This window comes from Chelonia mydas, chromosome 2 (assembly GCF_015237465.2).
Source record: "Chelonia mydas isolate rCheMyd1 chromosome 2, rCheMyd1.pri.v2, whole genome shotgun sequence".
Lineage (NCBI taxonomy): Eukaryota > Metazoa > Chordata > Testudines > Cheloniidae > Chelonia > Chelonia mydas.
Window position 1 is genome coordinate 61,678,069 of NC_057850.1, and position 16,436 is coordinate 61,694,504.

Here is a 16,436-nt window from a genome sequence, read left to right on the forward strand (position 1 = left end):
TTAAATGTGCTCTATAGAAGATTCGTTTTTTGAAAACAAGGCAACTCAGAGTTCCACTGCTGGAGCTTTCTGCTAATCTTCTTCTATTGTTTTGTTTACATAGATTTATGAAATCCGAACATAATTATATTTGTTTGTATGTAGCGCTGTAAACTACTTTGATATGAGGAGGAAGTAGTGTTTTTGCCTCTCATACACAGATGCATCAAACAGTTTATTCAATTTCAGCTCCATTTGTTTAATCTGTTAGCCAACAATAAGAATTAAAAAAAAAAAAGCTGATCAACAGGACTTTTGTTTAGGCCAAACTCTAAAAATATAGATTTTTTTTTAATCTGGTAGAAGGTTTATTCCGGTCTGCTCTGACAGAAGGGTGATAGGTTTCTATCTCTTAGTCTAATTAATACCTTTAATCTTTTTTAATGGTTAAACAGTCTCCCTTTGGATGCAAGGCAGACTAGAGATAAAGGCACATAAGGCTGGAGGTTAATCCCTGTATTTTATTTCTTAATTTCTGCCATTGGGATTCCCTTTCCATCGTTTGTGTTTACTTTTAAACACTCTTCAGATGCGGGGAGAAAGAGACAACAGAAAGTTTGATTAGGACTATCATTCAAGATTAGCCAGACATGAAACTTTCTGGACCTTAAAAAGAAATAATTGTTAGCTGAACAAATGGACTAATCTGATTCTACGTCCTTTTTTGATTATTATGTCTGACAAACAAACAAAAACAATACTTTTATGAGCATGGCTTTGCACAGATAGTGCTGTGCCTAGAATTATTCTAAAATAAATAAATACATAAAATGCATATGACACATAGCAACCCCCCTCTTCCAGCCCACCCGCACCCCACACACATATTTTAGTAGATCAAGAAATAGTACTGGATTAGGAAAGTACTATAAGTATTTTAGCTGGGTTATAGCAGTGTGAGAGATTGGTCCTCCTCGGATACAGAATGTAATGCCAATTTTATGTTAGTTTAAATATGAAATTAAAAAAGTCAGAAAACTTTTAATGGCATTTTATATGGTGTGATAGTAGTCTTACAAATATTGGTGTTATAAGAAGAGTTTTGATTTAAGTAAACTCTTGTCTGTTCCAAAATGCTCTCTATAGAAATAAACAAATGTATGGGTTGAATAGAAACCCACTGAAGAGAATGGGAGTTTTGCCACTGACTGCAGTGGGGCCAAGATTTCACCCATTGTCTCTTCTGAAAGAATATAACCAAGCTATTATGTCTCAGTAGACTTTAACAAATGTGCTGAAAGCTGACACAGTCCCTTTAAAAGTTGTGAAAATGATCACACAAAGAATTTGGTGACAAAAATCACTTTTTCCAGACTTTTCCATTTTGAATGTTAGTGTGTTTAAGTGAACTGTAGACATATGAGTATTCTGTAAATAAGATTAGAAGCTCTGATGTAACCCCTTCAAACAGATTATAAGATTTAGGATTTGGGCTCAGACACATACATGTCCTCAATAGAAGACTTGAAAAAAAGTTTTGACAATGTTTTTATTTTTCTGTGCAATGTATGTATAGTTCACATTTCAAATACTGTCTTCCTCCATACAGAGGTGCATTGATGTTAAATTAACTTGGAAAAAAAATATTCCCATTGTCAATGGAATTATTCTGGCAATAAGGGTTAGATTTTTTTCTTTTTTTCTTTTTTTTTTTTTTTTTGGTGTTTGGTAAAGTTTACTTTAAAAAGTTCTATTAAATGGACCATTCAATTCTTTTTGTGATCAGCTCATTTTATTTTCATCCTATGGGACAATTCTCTCAGAGAGACATGTAAAATATACAATGGAAAAATAGGGCAAACAGACTAGAAAACAAAATTCCCTTGTCTCCCAAAGACACAGCTGAGATATATTTATAGGGAAGAAACACCATGAAAGATTACAAATCCTGGTGCTTAAGGTTGCATTTTGCTGTAGAAATAACCATTTACTAACCGAAAACAGGGACCGCACAGCACAGCCATACCCTGCAATTTTCAAAGAGACATGCAGTTCCACCAGGGCAACTCCACAGCTGAGTGGAGACTTTGGCCCATAATATTCTTTTCTTAGTAAAGCTCACTTTTCCAATAGTATGGAGTGATTAGATAATTAGAAAATATCTTCATAAGGGAAAAAGAGGAGGAGTAAGAGTATTCTTAGAGAAAAATGTAGAGATTAGTTCCATCTCTTCCTCTCCCTCAGAGTTTTAGGAGGCATAGTAAATATAGTCTTTGCCTACAGTCACCGTACAATACAGAAGTACTCAAATAGTTAGAGCAGGATACTGGGAATCAGGAAATACTGAACTTCACTACTGACTTGTACATCCTTCTGTTTCTCTGTATGTAAAATTGGGATAAGTAATACATTCATCTGAGGGGTGATCTGAGGTCTACTTAATTAAATAAAGATTTTGAAGTGCTTTGAGAGGTGTTGTGTAAGGGCTTAATCCCACAAAGTGTGGAGCAACTCTGGCCCCAGTCCAGCAAAGCACTTATGCATGTGCTCAACTTTAAGCTCTTGAGTAGTCCTGCTGCAATCAGCTGACATTGCCTGGGAGCCATGGACTCCCCCACAGCCCACCAGGCTGGCTGCCGAGGAGTCGGGTGAGTGAGCTGGCAGAAAACCAGATGGTCAATGGAACCCTGCCTGGGTTCCAGAGGCACTTCATTGAAATTTAACTGTCTCCATAAAACATTTAGCTTTCAACAACTTGGCAAATTCCAATGAAAAAGTGTTTGGAATTTCTCCAACCAGCTCTTCCTTAAAAATTCCCCCCATGGAATTTAGTAAAACACTCAACAATGTCCTGGGAAATCTGACTATCATAGGGCCTGATTCAGCAATCTCAGTAAGGCTTAATGTGCAGTATTAGTTCATTGTTTGTTTGTGATCTGACTGTCTGTATCCACCTGTTGGTTTTTGTCCTGTACTTAGATTGAAACTCTACTGGGCTGAGACCATCTCTTTTTTCTGTGTTTGTACAGTGCCTAACACAACGGGGCCTTGATCCATGACTGGGGCCTCTAGGTGCTACAGAAATAAAAATAATTATTAATAATAAGTGGGCCTAAATGAGGGATTTAAAGGAGGAGAGCATATTGGCTTTATAGGCTACTTCATTAGCCATGGAATTTGCATTACAAAAAGCCTAGTATAGTTTAGGGTTGCATAAACAGGAATATCTATATGGCTCTGCCCCTGGAATTTTGCAGTTAGTTCTGAATTATTATCATTATCAGAAGGATATTAATAGGCTATTGTTTGAGAGATTGTTAGAAGAAAAGCAAGAAGAATAATTTGATGTTTTCTGACCGAATTGTCTCCTTAGTGTCTCTTTTGTGGATTTTCCTGAGGAGGGATATCTTGATACATTGAGATCTATCTCCACACTTAAACACAGTTTCTGTACACAGAATCATGCTCATGAACTATTATTTGACTTCTGCAACTGATTCTTTGCAAGAATGATTTGTAATTGTTTCTGTCTTAATAGAACATACATTTAAAAATGATTAGTGGGCTGGAGGGATAGGTTTACTTATGGCAAAAGAGCTAAAAATGTATAATTTTGCAACATGATGATATTAGTCTACAATATTCAAAGGGTCAGCCCTCACCAGAAGTTATTTAATGGGTTAAAATTAAGAGTAATGGGCTGAAATTAGAAAGAGAAAATTTAGGCTGAATAGCAGGTAAAACTTCCTGATTTGTGGGTCGATTAGGCTTTGGAATAGTCTCCCAAGAGAAACGGCAGAAGACAACAACTTGGTAAATTGAACATTGGACTGGAAAATTCCCGGTAGGAAAGAGTCCTGCCTTGGCAGGGGGAATAAACTAGGTGATCTAATAAGGCTTTTGAATCTCTCACATAGCTTTTGTATTAAAGGAAACATTGCTTCACTGGGCAGCTTTGGAACAATTGTCAGTTCCCATTTCCTGTTCTCCTAGGAACTAATGCAGCTTCTTAGGTCTGACTTCTCACCACAAAACCACAATTAGTATTTCTGATTTTAGATGCTTGTAAGTTAAGTGTCAGAAGTACACAAAAATGGCTTAATAGGTATCGCTATACTAGATAGTGCAGTGCATTCATGCTGGACTCTGAACTAAATTAGCAAATTAAAAATCAAACATGTTAATGTACTTAATGAGGCATGAAGAACAGAAAGGACTACGAAAATGAGAGGTTGCTTGTAAATGCTTATGTGGATTGATTGGCGTAAACCACAAATATCTTGGCAAAACAAAATGAGATAGAGCATAACATCATCATTCTTCAGAACATATCCACTGTTTATGCTGCTTTGTTCATCCATGAGGTATAGTTTTAATAAATTGATTTTGATACTGAAACAACTACGCTATAACACAGTATTTTTCTGAGATAATGATCACAGGGTGATCCAGTCTTAGGGTGATGAGATGTCCCAGTTTTATAGGGACAGTCCTGATATTTTGGGGCTTTGTTTTATATTGGTGCCTATTACCCCCCACCTCCTGTCCTGATTTTTCACACTTGCGATCTGGTCACCCTATCCGGTCTTAAACAGATAGCGGTCAATATACACCCATAAACTTCCCAGGTTTTCATCTCTTCTAACACAATGAGTGTGTATTGAAAGCAGCTAATCTCGATAAGGCTGGAGAGAGAGGAAAACAAAGCTGGTGTGCATCTCTCTTATGAGGAATATTGTCTTATTGCTATTTTTGCTCTATTTTGTCCTAATCCTAATGTATAAGTCACCCTATGCTGCAGTTGCATTTTGCATAAAAACGAATGTTAAACATATGAATTTTGGCCAGGAGGCCCTTTTGTGTTCTGATAAGCACCATTTATGATTTTATTCAGCTGAACTATGCTGTGGTTTCCCCCACAGCCTGGAAATACCTCAGAAGCCAAAAACACCATTTGTAACTCCATTTCCTTTTTTAAAGGATTTAATTTGATAAATAGAACAATATAAAACAGCTTTGAGTGACAGCCTTCTTCTCCTCTCTCCAATCTAATTGTCAACTTCTTTATTGTGTAGGATATAAAAAATCTGGGTTGAATCTAACTTTGGGAGTAACCTGCTTCTTATTAAGCCCAAATGACAACATCAATTTCCAGGGATGGGGTTTTTATTTAAGTAATAACTTAAAGTAGATTCGGCTTCGTAATCACAAAGGATATCATAGTATTTTCCAGGTATATGATCCTTAGTTTCCTTCAATTTATAATAACAACAATCCAGAATAAAAATAAAACACTTGCCCCAAGACATAACCACCCAGCCACGTAAGTAGTTCCCATAAATCTCCAATTTTCCTTCTGAAGACAGCCTCTTTCATTGGGGAGAGGATCCACCTGTTCTTGCTATTGAAGGAGGACCCACCTGATCAAGCTTCTTCCCACAATCAGATCAAGAAGAGGGAAGCAGTTGTGCCTGGTTAAGTCCAGATGTTTTTCCCCCTGCCTGGGCTTTTGGTGATGTTAAAAGGAGATGGAGTGTCTCTGTCCCAAAAAGGTAACCCCTTACATTCCCAAATGCCCTGTACACCCTTGATTTATGTAATAGTCCATTTATAAAATGTCCTCATCCTCAAAAGTGAAAACAATAAACAACCCATTAACAGTATAAAACCAAACTGACTTCCTCCAGCAAATAGCTCTATTTCCTCCCTATTATCCCCCTTCCTCATTCAGAGAACAACCTGAGTAAGCGTAGCACACATCCTGAAGGACAACAGGCTTGAGGTCTGATGGACCATCAGTGGCAGTGAGTGTTGGAATCAAAGACCAAAAAACACCTTTCATCAGGTACACAGGCTTGTAGGGACTTGCAAAGAGTATTTCAGCTAACAATCTCAACTGTCATGGCAGCAAACAGGGAGAGGGGCCATCTCTTAGGTGGCCAAGGTTGGAAGGTCCATCAATGGCTATTAGCCAGGATGGGCAGGAATGGTGTCCCTAGCCTCTGTTTGCGAGAAGCTGGGGTTGAGTGACAGGGCATGGATCACCTGATGATAACCTGTCTGTTCATTCCCTTTGGGGCACCTGCCATTGGCCACTGTCAGAGGACAGGATACTGGACTTGATGGACCTTCGGTCTGACCCAGTATGGCCATTCTTATGTTCTTATGAACCATTTAGGACTATATAGAACAAAACCAACAAATATGGATGACATGATAAGCCATGTTCTAGACTAGCTGAAGAGCTGAAGTTTCTGAGTAGTCTTTGAGTGTTGCACCACATGGAGTGGATTGTAAAATCCAGGTGGGAGCCACAAAAGCATGGACAAATACTCTATGGTCCACATTGGAAAGAAAAATGGCCATTATAATTGTCGGGCTATTATTCTAATGATGAAGCTGATCAGGAAGCATTTTTATAGCCCACTGATAGGAATACCTTTGCAAAATGTATATATTTACTTTGTGAATTAAGCAAAGAATGTGTAATTTCCTTCTTTCTCCATTTCTTCATTAAGCCACAGTGCTGAACTGAATTATATTTGCTCTAAAACTTGATTGGTAATTTATTTCAAAATATAAGGAATGCATCTCTGTTTCATAGTTTAAATAGATTAAGCCTGCTAGTACAACAATTTTAACAGCGGAGTTTGGGTCAACCTTTCCTCTAAACACAGTGGGTCAGTTTGCTATATAGCCAGCATCTATGCCTTTTCAGTATCTGGACTACTGGAAGGCCAAATATAATATCTACTTTGTCAAGCAATGAGTAGTGCCCATCATTCTTGCTCAGAAATAACCTACTCAGCTGCTTATCTTTTCATCTGCACACGTCTTTTAAAAGTAGTGAAGTAAATACTAAAATTAAATAAAGTATTAAAACTAGCAGCTGCATATATGCATGCTTAATTGGTGGCTGGACTGAAGAGATGAAAATAGAAGGAGGATTAATGAGATAGAGAGCATTGTGATCATTTGAACTCAAGGAAGGTAAGCAGATAATACACTGATGAGTGCCATATAAGTACCCGGGTAGATAGATTGTGACTGAGTTACTGAGAAGCACTTATTTTAAGTAAAATGAATATAATAATTAGTCTATGCTCTATAGTGGATACAATAATTATAGTACTTATACTACCATAGTGCTATATGAATATTAGCTTTATGGTATATTGTAAAAATATATAATGACAAATTTTGCCCTCAGTTACATCCCATGCAATTCCACTGAGGTCTTGAGGGATGTGAGTGAAAGTGGAATTTGTCCCCTAGAGAAGACTTGATTTTTTTATTTTAGCTACGTGTATGCTTCAGTGCGGATAGAGACAGTCATCTTTGGATGAAAACTAGGTCACAACTTTATTAAATGTAATTCCAAATTATCTAAGCATGAAGCAGTCCTTACAGCCTTCAGTGTTTTAACAGACAAGACAAAAACATTTGTAAATGCTTTTAACAAGAATATAAGGCCACGTGGTGGTGTTACTAGGCTGAATTCTCCACCACGCCTCCAGGACCATGCACTCTGATGCAGGTGACAAATTCTCACACTCTGCACTCCTCACACCATATAATGTGCCTCCCCCGATCCTCCCCCCTAATGGAACTATTAGGGTATATCTTCACTGCACTGTAAACCCAGGTTTGTGGGCATAGGCGATGCATGGGGGGGAAGTGCAGGGTCAACTGCTCCCCCCCCCCCCCCGGCACCAGATTTCTGCCTGGCCTGCTTGGGAGGAGAGAGAAGGGCTCTGTTCTTCTTCTGCTGCATTTGATCCTTGGCACACTCGGCCCTGTCCCTGGCAGCTGGGCTCAGGCAGGGGGGCCGGACCAGCCACTTCTCACACTTTCCACTCAGGGTCACTGCTCTGTGCAGCGCGGCAGCTGCCTGAGAGAAAGCCTGGCTCGAGAGGCAGCAGCAGGCCACCCCTTGCCCAGGCCTGGCTGCCGGGGGACAGGGGCCAAGCGAGCCAGAATCCTCTCCCCCATCCCAGGCACATTTCTGGCTTGCTTGGCCCCTGTCCCCAGCGGCCAGGCCTGAGCAAGGGGTGGCCACCCCTGTCGACCCAGCCAGCCTCTGTCTCAGGCAGCCACCGTGCTGCACAGAGCTGCAACCCTGAGCAGCCAGCTTCAGCCGTATGAGAAATGGCTCTGTTCCGCTCCCCGCCCAGGCCCAGCTGCCAGGGAGAGCGGCCAGACCTGCTGGGGCAGGTGGGGGAGAGATGCAGTGGGAGAAGGACAGAGCCTCCCTTGCAGGTAAGATGGGGCGGGGAGAGCATGGCAGCCCTGGTGGTAGGGTTACCAATGTTCTAATAGAAAAAACTGAACACGCTTGCCCCACCCCTGCCCCACCCCTTCTCTGAGGCCCCACCCCTTCTCCAAAGGCCCACCCCCGCTCAATCCATCCCCCCTTCCTCTGTTCCTGGCTCTCCCCAATCCTCACTCACTTGCTCATTTTCACCAGGCTTGGACAGGAGAATGTGGTGTGGGGTGTGTCAGGGTTCCAGGAGGGAGTTTGGGTGTGAGAGGGGGCTCAGGGCTGGGGTGGGGGGTTGGGGCATGGGAGGAGGCAAGGGGTGCAGATTCCAGGCGGCACTTACCTCAGGCAGCTCCCAGGAAGCGGCGACATGTCCCTTTGGCTCCTAGGCTTAGGGGCCAGGGGGCTCTGCGCACTACCCCCGCCCACAGGTGCCGCCCCCACAGCTCCCATTGACCGCAGTTCCAGCCAATGGGAGCTGTGGAGCCTGCGCTTGGCGCGGGAGCTGCGTGCGGAGCTCCCATAGTCACCCCCATCACTAGGAGCCAGAGGGACATACCAGACACTTCCCGGGAACCGCGTGGAGCCAGTTAAGGAGCCTGCCAGCCCCGTGCCAACCAGACTTTTAACAGTCTGGGCAGCTGCCAAGGTCCCTTTTCGACCGGGTGTTCTGGTAAAAAAACGGACACCTGGCAATCCAATCTGGTGGGGGGGGGGGTGTCGCTGAGCAGAGCAGACACATGGGGCAGTCAAGTTCCTCCCCTTTAGATTGTGCCCCCCTCCCCAGAATGAGGAGGCACGAGTTGTCTATGTTTGTGGAACCCAGGTTTGTGGATACAGTGTTTCCACTTCCATGCTTGAGTGTCCACATAGTATTGTAAATGTGGGTTTACAGCTGCTGGACCTGGGTCTCAGAGCCGTGCTAGCATGTCCATAGTGCACTACGCAGACCTTCTGACTCGGTTCTGCAGCTTGAGCTGGATTCATGCTTGAAAATGATAGGGCTTGGAACTGAGTCCCAGGAGGTCTGGGCTTTGACCCAGGCCCTTAGTTAGGTCCTAGGACAGGGTCCTAAGTGCTTGCTGACCTGAGTCAAACTGATTTGTGTGTGTAAATGGAAGGGGTCTTTGGTTCAAACCTGAGTCAGAGTCTAGGCTTGATGCAGTGTAGACATACCCATAGGTGCCGGGTAACTGTGTTTGTCTTTGACTCTCGGGAGTCAAATGATAGCCTCTCTTTTTTAAATAAGAGTAGGAACCACTCGGCTCCCAGATGCCAGATCTAATTCACTCCTTAACGAACTGCAAGGGCTAACCCCAGAAGTCTTTCTTGAATGGATTGCATTGTACAACAGAAAAGTAATACAGAAAAACCAGGTTGTTCAGGCAGATAAAAACACATTCAATTTTTTATTATACGAAAGGAAGGTGGCCTGAGTGGGAGTTCCATGCATAGAACAGCGAGGGGATTGGGCCCAAAGTGAATACATTTAATTCATTTTATACCTCTTATTTCATTTTACAAGTTGTTTTAATAAAATATATCTGATAATTATTTTTTACGATAAGGGGAAAGTATTGACCATACTTGCCAACAAAGGACCGCTCCGAGCAAGCTGCAATATAAATAGCCGTACTTTTTCATCTCCGATGGCTAGCAGTCCCAGTTACAGAGAGGACAATTTTCAAGTGTCTAATCCACTTCGTAGCCTAAATTCCAAAGTTCTTAGGTTCCTAAGTATACTTAAGAGTTTAAGACTAATTTTCAAAAGCATCTAAGTCACCCAGGAGCTTTCGAAAATTTTACCCAGTATTGCTATATGTGGCCTGAATCTGCAAACACTTATGCAGGGTGAGTAATTTCATGCATGTGTGTAGTCCTATTGAGTTCAATGTGTGTAGTGCCAGAGTAGATACATTACAAAATAGCACTGGGAACTTTTCATTTAAGAACTTAATAGCCTTCTGTGGAAGTTCATTGTTTTTGTGATGTGTCTCAGTGAACAAAAATACTTTTTCTTTCTTTCTCCAATTATACATGGGTTTTTTTTACTATACCCTTCCCCCCACACCCATGCTTGTAATCATTGAAATTGTGTGAATTTGTGAAGTAATAAGATTTTAATAAATAAGCAGAATCAATTTGTGGTGGTATGCTAGGAAGGATATTACCATGGCTATTGACTCATCAAAAAGCAGGATTCCCTATTGCCATTCTATAATTCATAGTGAATGCTTCTTTATATTTTATATTTATTTCTATGGCACCAAATCAAATATGCTTATTTAAAGAAAACCAGAAATGGGTACTAGACATTTGCACCCAGAATTACTCTGTCAATTTCTCACCTTGGCATGATGTAACTCTCTTGCTGAAATGATTATAACTGGATAGTAGCATAGGTAACAAAACCGTTTATTCCTATTATCGGTATTCATGTTTTGATACCCAAAATGCAACTTGTAAAATAATTTGTACTAATAAGGTTCAGGGATGTTCCCAGTTTGTCTTGATGACTAGTAATAGATTATTAGTATACAGTACCGTTATCCATCTTTAGTCTAAAAAGTACTTGAGTTGGCTGTTGTCTATAATATTAGAATAGTGATGGACATGTAGGGTAATACAGTCAAAAGGCAGGCACTGCCTTCAGGAGATATAGAGATGAAACTGAATATTTACAATTTGCACAGCATGTTATTTCTGATGTTTCTAATTTGAGAATGGGTTTATTTAGGAATAGGGTAGGGTGCAGTAATTTTTAATCATTCAGAACAGATGGAATAGTTAGCTACTTACTGTTGCATATCTTTATTTTCCATAGACTGGTTATTTTCCAGAACATTTTTCATAAGTTGCCAAGAACGAGGACTGGGAAACAATTATAATTGTTGCTAGAAGAATTTTTTTGTTTCTTGAAACTTTTATTATCAGTTAGAAATCTTATGATTGAAAATGTGAAGATTATTTGATTAATATTAAACTTCAAATTTCTATATAATTTTGATTGAAAAAGATCACCTTGCTAGTGCACAAACTTATTTTCTATCTACCTATGTTCTCACATAAGCGTCTAATTGTCCTATTTGACTGCCTTCCAAGAATTCAAATATAGAAATAATAATAATAAGATCTGCTTCTTCATTTCCAGGCTGTAGGAAAATGAGCTTGATTAATTTAGAAGAGAGAGAAAGAGAACACAAGCATATGAATGAGTGTGTTATGTATGAAGACCTCCCTGGGGGAAAGCTAAATTCAAAGATTAGGTCTGAAAGCGGTGGGAACTCTGGCCATTCTTGTCTCTTGCAGGTGTGAATCCCACAGCCAAGGGCCAGCCCCCGTTAAAGTTCTGTCGGCTGCACTCATCAGCCTCCTCCTATTGGTTGGGAGCTTCATTGCTGCAGTAGAAGGTCGCTCATGGAGGTTATGTTCACAGGTGAGAGAAGCTGTTCATGTTTCAAGTAAAGGAGCTGTGGAGCTGGGTGTCATCTGAGTATTACTGACATTTCACTCCACATCATTTCTCCATCTGTCTCAACAGCTTCATATAAACACTGAATAATATAATTGAGGGGATTGAGCCTTGCGGGACTCTGTAGGTGAGGGCTTTGGAGGAGGAGGAAAATATATTCGTAACGATCCTCTGTACTTGGCCTTTGAGAAAATTAACCCTGCAGCTTTTTGGCGGACCAATAGGAATATGTGGCAATCAGTGATACCACATGCTGCAGAGAGGTACAACATGATGAGTGTGGATACACACCTGTCTATAGGTAAGAGGAGCCCATCTGCCAGAGCACTAAGTGCTTGTTTCAGTATCATGCCCTGGCCTGAAACCTGACAGAAGGATCCAGGAGCCTGGCAGCTGAAAGATGACACTGGAGACCTCCCCCCCCCTCCGGCCCCCCACCCCGCTAGCTTCTCAATTAGTGTGCTTAGAAAATGGAGGTTAGACAATAGCTAAATAAGATATGTAGCTAAATACATTAAAAGATCATGAGGTGTTCAGATACTGTGATAATGGGGATGTACAAGAACCTGAGATAAAATAGAAAGACATAGAGTGGTCAATAGTTTGTGAGGTAGATAATTTACCTCAAAGCCTGACTACAATGTTCAAGAGAATAGGGTCTCATTGCCAATCAGGACTGTTTTAGTTTAATGAACTAATATTAACAAGCTTCACATAGTGTGTCTCTCACCATCTTGCTGTCGTATAGCATTCATTATAAAAGAATATGTGAAAATTTTAACAACAAAAACAGAATTTTAAATAAGGAGCAACACCATAAACAGTCTAGAAAGTGTTGTGTTTTCCTTTTAGAACGTGCTGTTCAAAGTTCATCATACCCTGGGAGACTGTCTACCACACCCTTGCCTCTGATCTATCCCTTAAAATGAGGCCACCACATTGATTAGAAAGAAGAGGCCACAAAATTACTTCACCAACAAAAACATTAGAAACATTATCCCATAGACATCTTGACTATGGACTAACACCATGGGTCAATCCTGCTTCTATTGATCAAAATGGGCAATGTTCCCCTCCCCATCTGAAGCCAAATCTTTCTCCATACAGCTAGGACTCTTCAGGATGAATATAAAAAGGAGATGACATCCTATTTTACTGCTTTACTAGGCAGAATTCAACCCTCAATGCATTCAACAATAAACTCTTTTAAACATTTACATGACTTGAATTTGCTCACTTCAATGACCACCATTCAAGCAGCTACCACTCAGAAGTTTGTTCAATGTACAGCCTTTCATCCAGCCACAGCCCCATATGTGGGGTGGGCAGCTCAGGTAGAGCACAAGTGTTCTAAGCCTGCCTTTCATCCTTTCCTGGCTGGCTTCCATTCTCTCTTCTTTTGTCTTTTATGTTGTCAGTTGACTCCCTTGGCTCTTCCACTGCTGTTGGGAGATAATGAGCTACCAAGTGGCCCACTCATATCAAGGAAAGGGAAAGGGGACAAGCAGCTCCATTGTAGTCTCCTTCTTTGTAGTGAATTTATGATTTAATAATTTATTTTGTACCACTTGCCATGACCTCTGAGTTTACCTGCTTTAAAAACAATTAGGTACTAATGTCTGTATTAGTCAGCACTAATATCAACGCTCCTATCAACCACCCTAACCAACCAAAGGGAAAAGAACTCCAATATCCTTAGGCCAAAGGCAAGTTATTCTGTAGAACAAGTGACATATAAATAAATAAATTATATATAATAGTACTTATGATTGGTGCCAGACTTACAGCCCTGAAGACTGAAGTCCTCTGATTATCCATAGCAAAGATTCAGCGTAAGCAACATCAGTGCAAGTTTACTCACACCATTACATCTACGTGCCTGAAGACTAATCGAGAGGGACCACTTTTAGGAGTATAGTTCATTGTCCATAAAGCAAGCTGCTAAAGGGAGAAAGAGGCTCCAAAAGCCTGAGCAAAGGTTTAAATTAATGAAGAGGAGGGGAGCAAGGGCCAATGAGCTCCCATCTTCCTCTGGTTGGCCAATGGGAGGTAGAGACCCCTTGGAGGAAGAGGGCTCCATTCATTCCCCAGCATGCATTTCCTCCACCCCTTCTGGGGCTGCCTACCCATCCTCAGGTCCAAAGAAGTTTCCCACCCAGGGAGCTGAATGGAAGGCATTTTAGGTCCCAGTCCTACAGTGCATTCTGCCTGGATGAGCTTGTGCACCTTCACAAATTTATAGGAGTCAGCACTGGTCTGCTGGGGCACAGTAAACTTCCCTCAATGCAGAATTGAAGCCTTAGTGACCAAAAACGGAACATTTGAAAACATTTCGTCTAACTGCAAAATAAAATTTAACTTCCTGGGGGAAAAAGGTCAGATGAACCAAGGATACAGCTGGCTAAAACAATACATTAGGGTTTTTTTCCCCCCAGCTATTAAAAAAAAAAAGCTGTAAAAGAATTTGAACTTTGTGATTTGCTGAGAAAAATGAAAATCATTATTGCATTTCATAGAATGGTAGATTGTACAACTCTTTATTTCACTAAATGAGAATTGTAGTAAAGTAGAAATCTAAGCTTAAAACCCTTCTTGTTGTTTAGGTGTATAATACTTTCTCCTGCTTTGCATGTCTGGAACAAATGTGCCATTAAGTATATTCTAATTTTAAAGAATTTAATACATGCATAATCTGCTTTACGAGCAGAGATTAGATTTTGTTCATATTAAAATAAATCAGCAGGACAACTGAGAGGGCACAACTTATGGAATATTCATTTTAACAAAATAGGCAAAATCCTTTATTTTTAACATTCTTTTTAAAGCATTGATAGACTGCATCATTAAATGTACTGTGTACAGCTTTCGTTGAAAAGTTCTCACATACTCTGTTACTTAAAATGAAAAATAGAGGCCTAATGATTGATCCTAGATGCAAATTTATCATATGTATATACATGTTTTTCATATTTTATAAAGCATTGGAATTATGTTGCAGTTCAGAACAGTAGAGTCTTTTGCAATGAAACCTCAACCTTGCAAGATTTTTCAGAAGTAATTGGTGATTTTGGGAGGTTTTTTTGTGTGTGTTCTCAACTGGAGACACCTGAAAGTGACCTGATTTTCAGACAATTTTGAAAAACCCACTATCTGAAAAATCAGGCCTCTTTAAAGGGTATTAGATTAGACATGTAACAATTGAGGACCCAGAAATCGTTAGTCACTTTCAAGAATCTTGGTCCCCCAAATTCCTAGAATTTCCTTTTATCCTCTCTCATGGTAATATCATTCAGTATTAAAACAGGTGGGCAAAAATGATTTGGCAAACGTCCAGTATCTCCTCCCTGTGCCCTGTCCTTTTGTTGCATTATGTAAGTGAATCACTGAAATCAATGAGGAATACTCCTACCCTGCAGCAGGGGAATTGGGCCCTTAGTTTTGCATAGGTAGGCAGTCATCCCTGGGATGTCTTTCTAACCCTAAAACTCACAAAACCTCCATTGGAATAAAAAACATTCCTGTCAATGAATGGAATTTTTCAGAGTGAGAGAGAGAGCCCCTTGTTACTACTTAAAAGGCTCTCAATTAGTGTATGAACCTTTAAGAGCATTCACCATTTTTATTTGCACATCATCTCTCTTATCAAATCAACACATTATAAAAAGCTGTCATAACAATTTTACACTGTTTTTGCCCATGTGACCTCCTGCAGATCTTGGCCAAGGAATAATATCACGGACTTGATCTGGCTTTCACTGATGTCCCTTCTAGACTTTTAGGTAACTACATATGCTTATCTCCCTCAAAAGTCACAAGCAAACACAGCCTCACCCTCATAAAAAAAAATGAACAAGTTCCATGTAAGATTGTCATGGATACAAAGCCACAATCATGTTCCTTTCTCTAATATTTTCAGCTGCTCAGGTGGCATGCAACTGTAGCTTGCAACTGTAAAATGGGAGACTCCTGGGCTCAAAGCAAGCATTATATCACAGTTCCCTCTTTGGACCTGGATCAGCCCCCTAAGATTTGCAAACAAAAGGGACCCCCTGCATGTGTAACTCTCCTGTCCTGCACAGAAGGTGTCTTGGCCACCTCTGAGCTGGACTCCACATAGTCTGAGTTCTGTACTGGAGAAGTGAGCAGTGACTGGGAGGCATTGAGGTGGCATTGTCTTTTCTGCAGAGCTCTTAACCATGTGGTTTGTGGGGGCAGCCTCTGCCAGGATGAATCTCTGGATCTGAAAATAACTCTCAAAATCCTCTAAATATTGACACCAAATGTAAATTTTGAATCAAAGTCAAGATAAATAAAGAAGCACCGAGTACTTTCCAGGTAGTGTAAATAACAGTTCCCTTAAGATGTCTTTAAGCAGTTGTCTGTCCTATATATGCTTTATATTGCAACATAATATCTGACTACCAGATCACTACAACATAGATAAGATATAAGGGATTTTCAAAGTGACACAGCATTGTTACTATAAAGTGATAAACTGGGAAAGCTAACTGTGTTGAGGGGGTCCTCACACTGTTACCTGTAGGAATTTACTTTGGCTACACTCAGCTAAGCAATAAAACATAGAAGAATAGAGGCAGGCTGAAGAAAACAGAAATAGTTCTTACCAGAAGCATGAGAAATAATTGCCGCAGTATTCTCTATATTTCAGTTTGTTCAAGATAAAAAGTGTGTACATTTTGCCAAAAATTCAATGTGTCATGATTT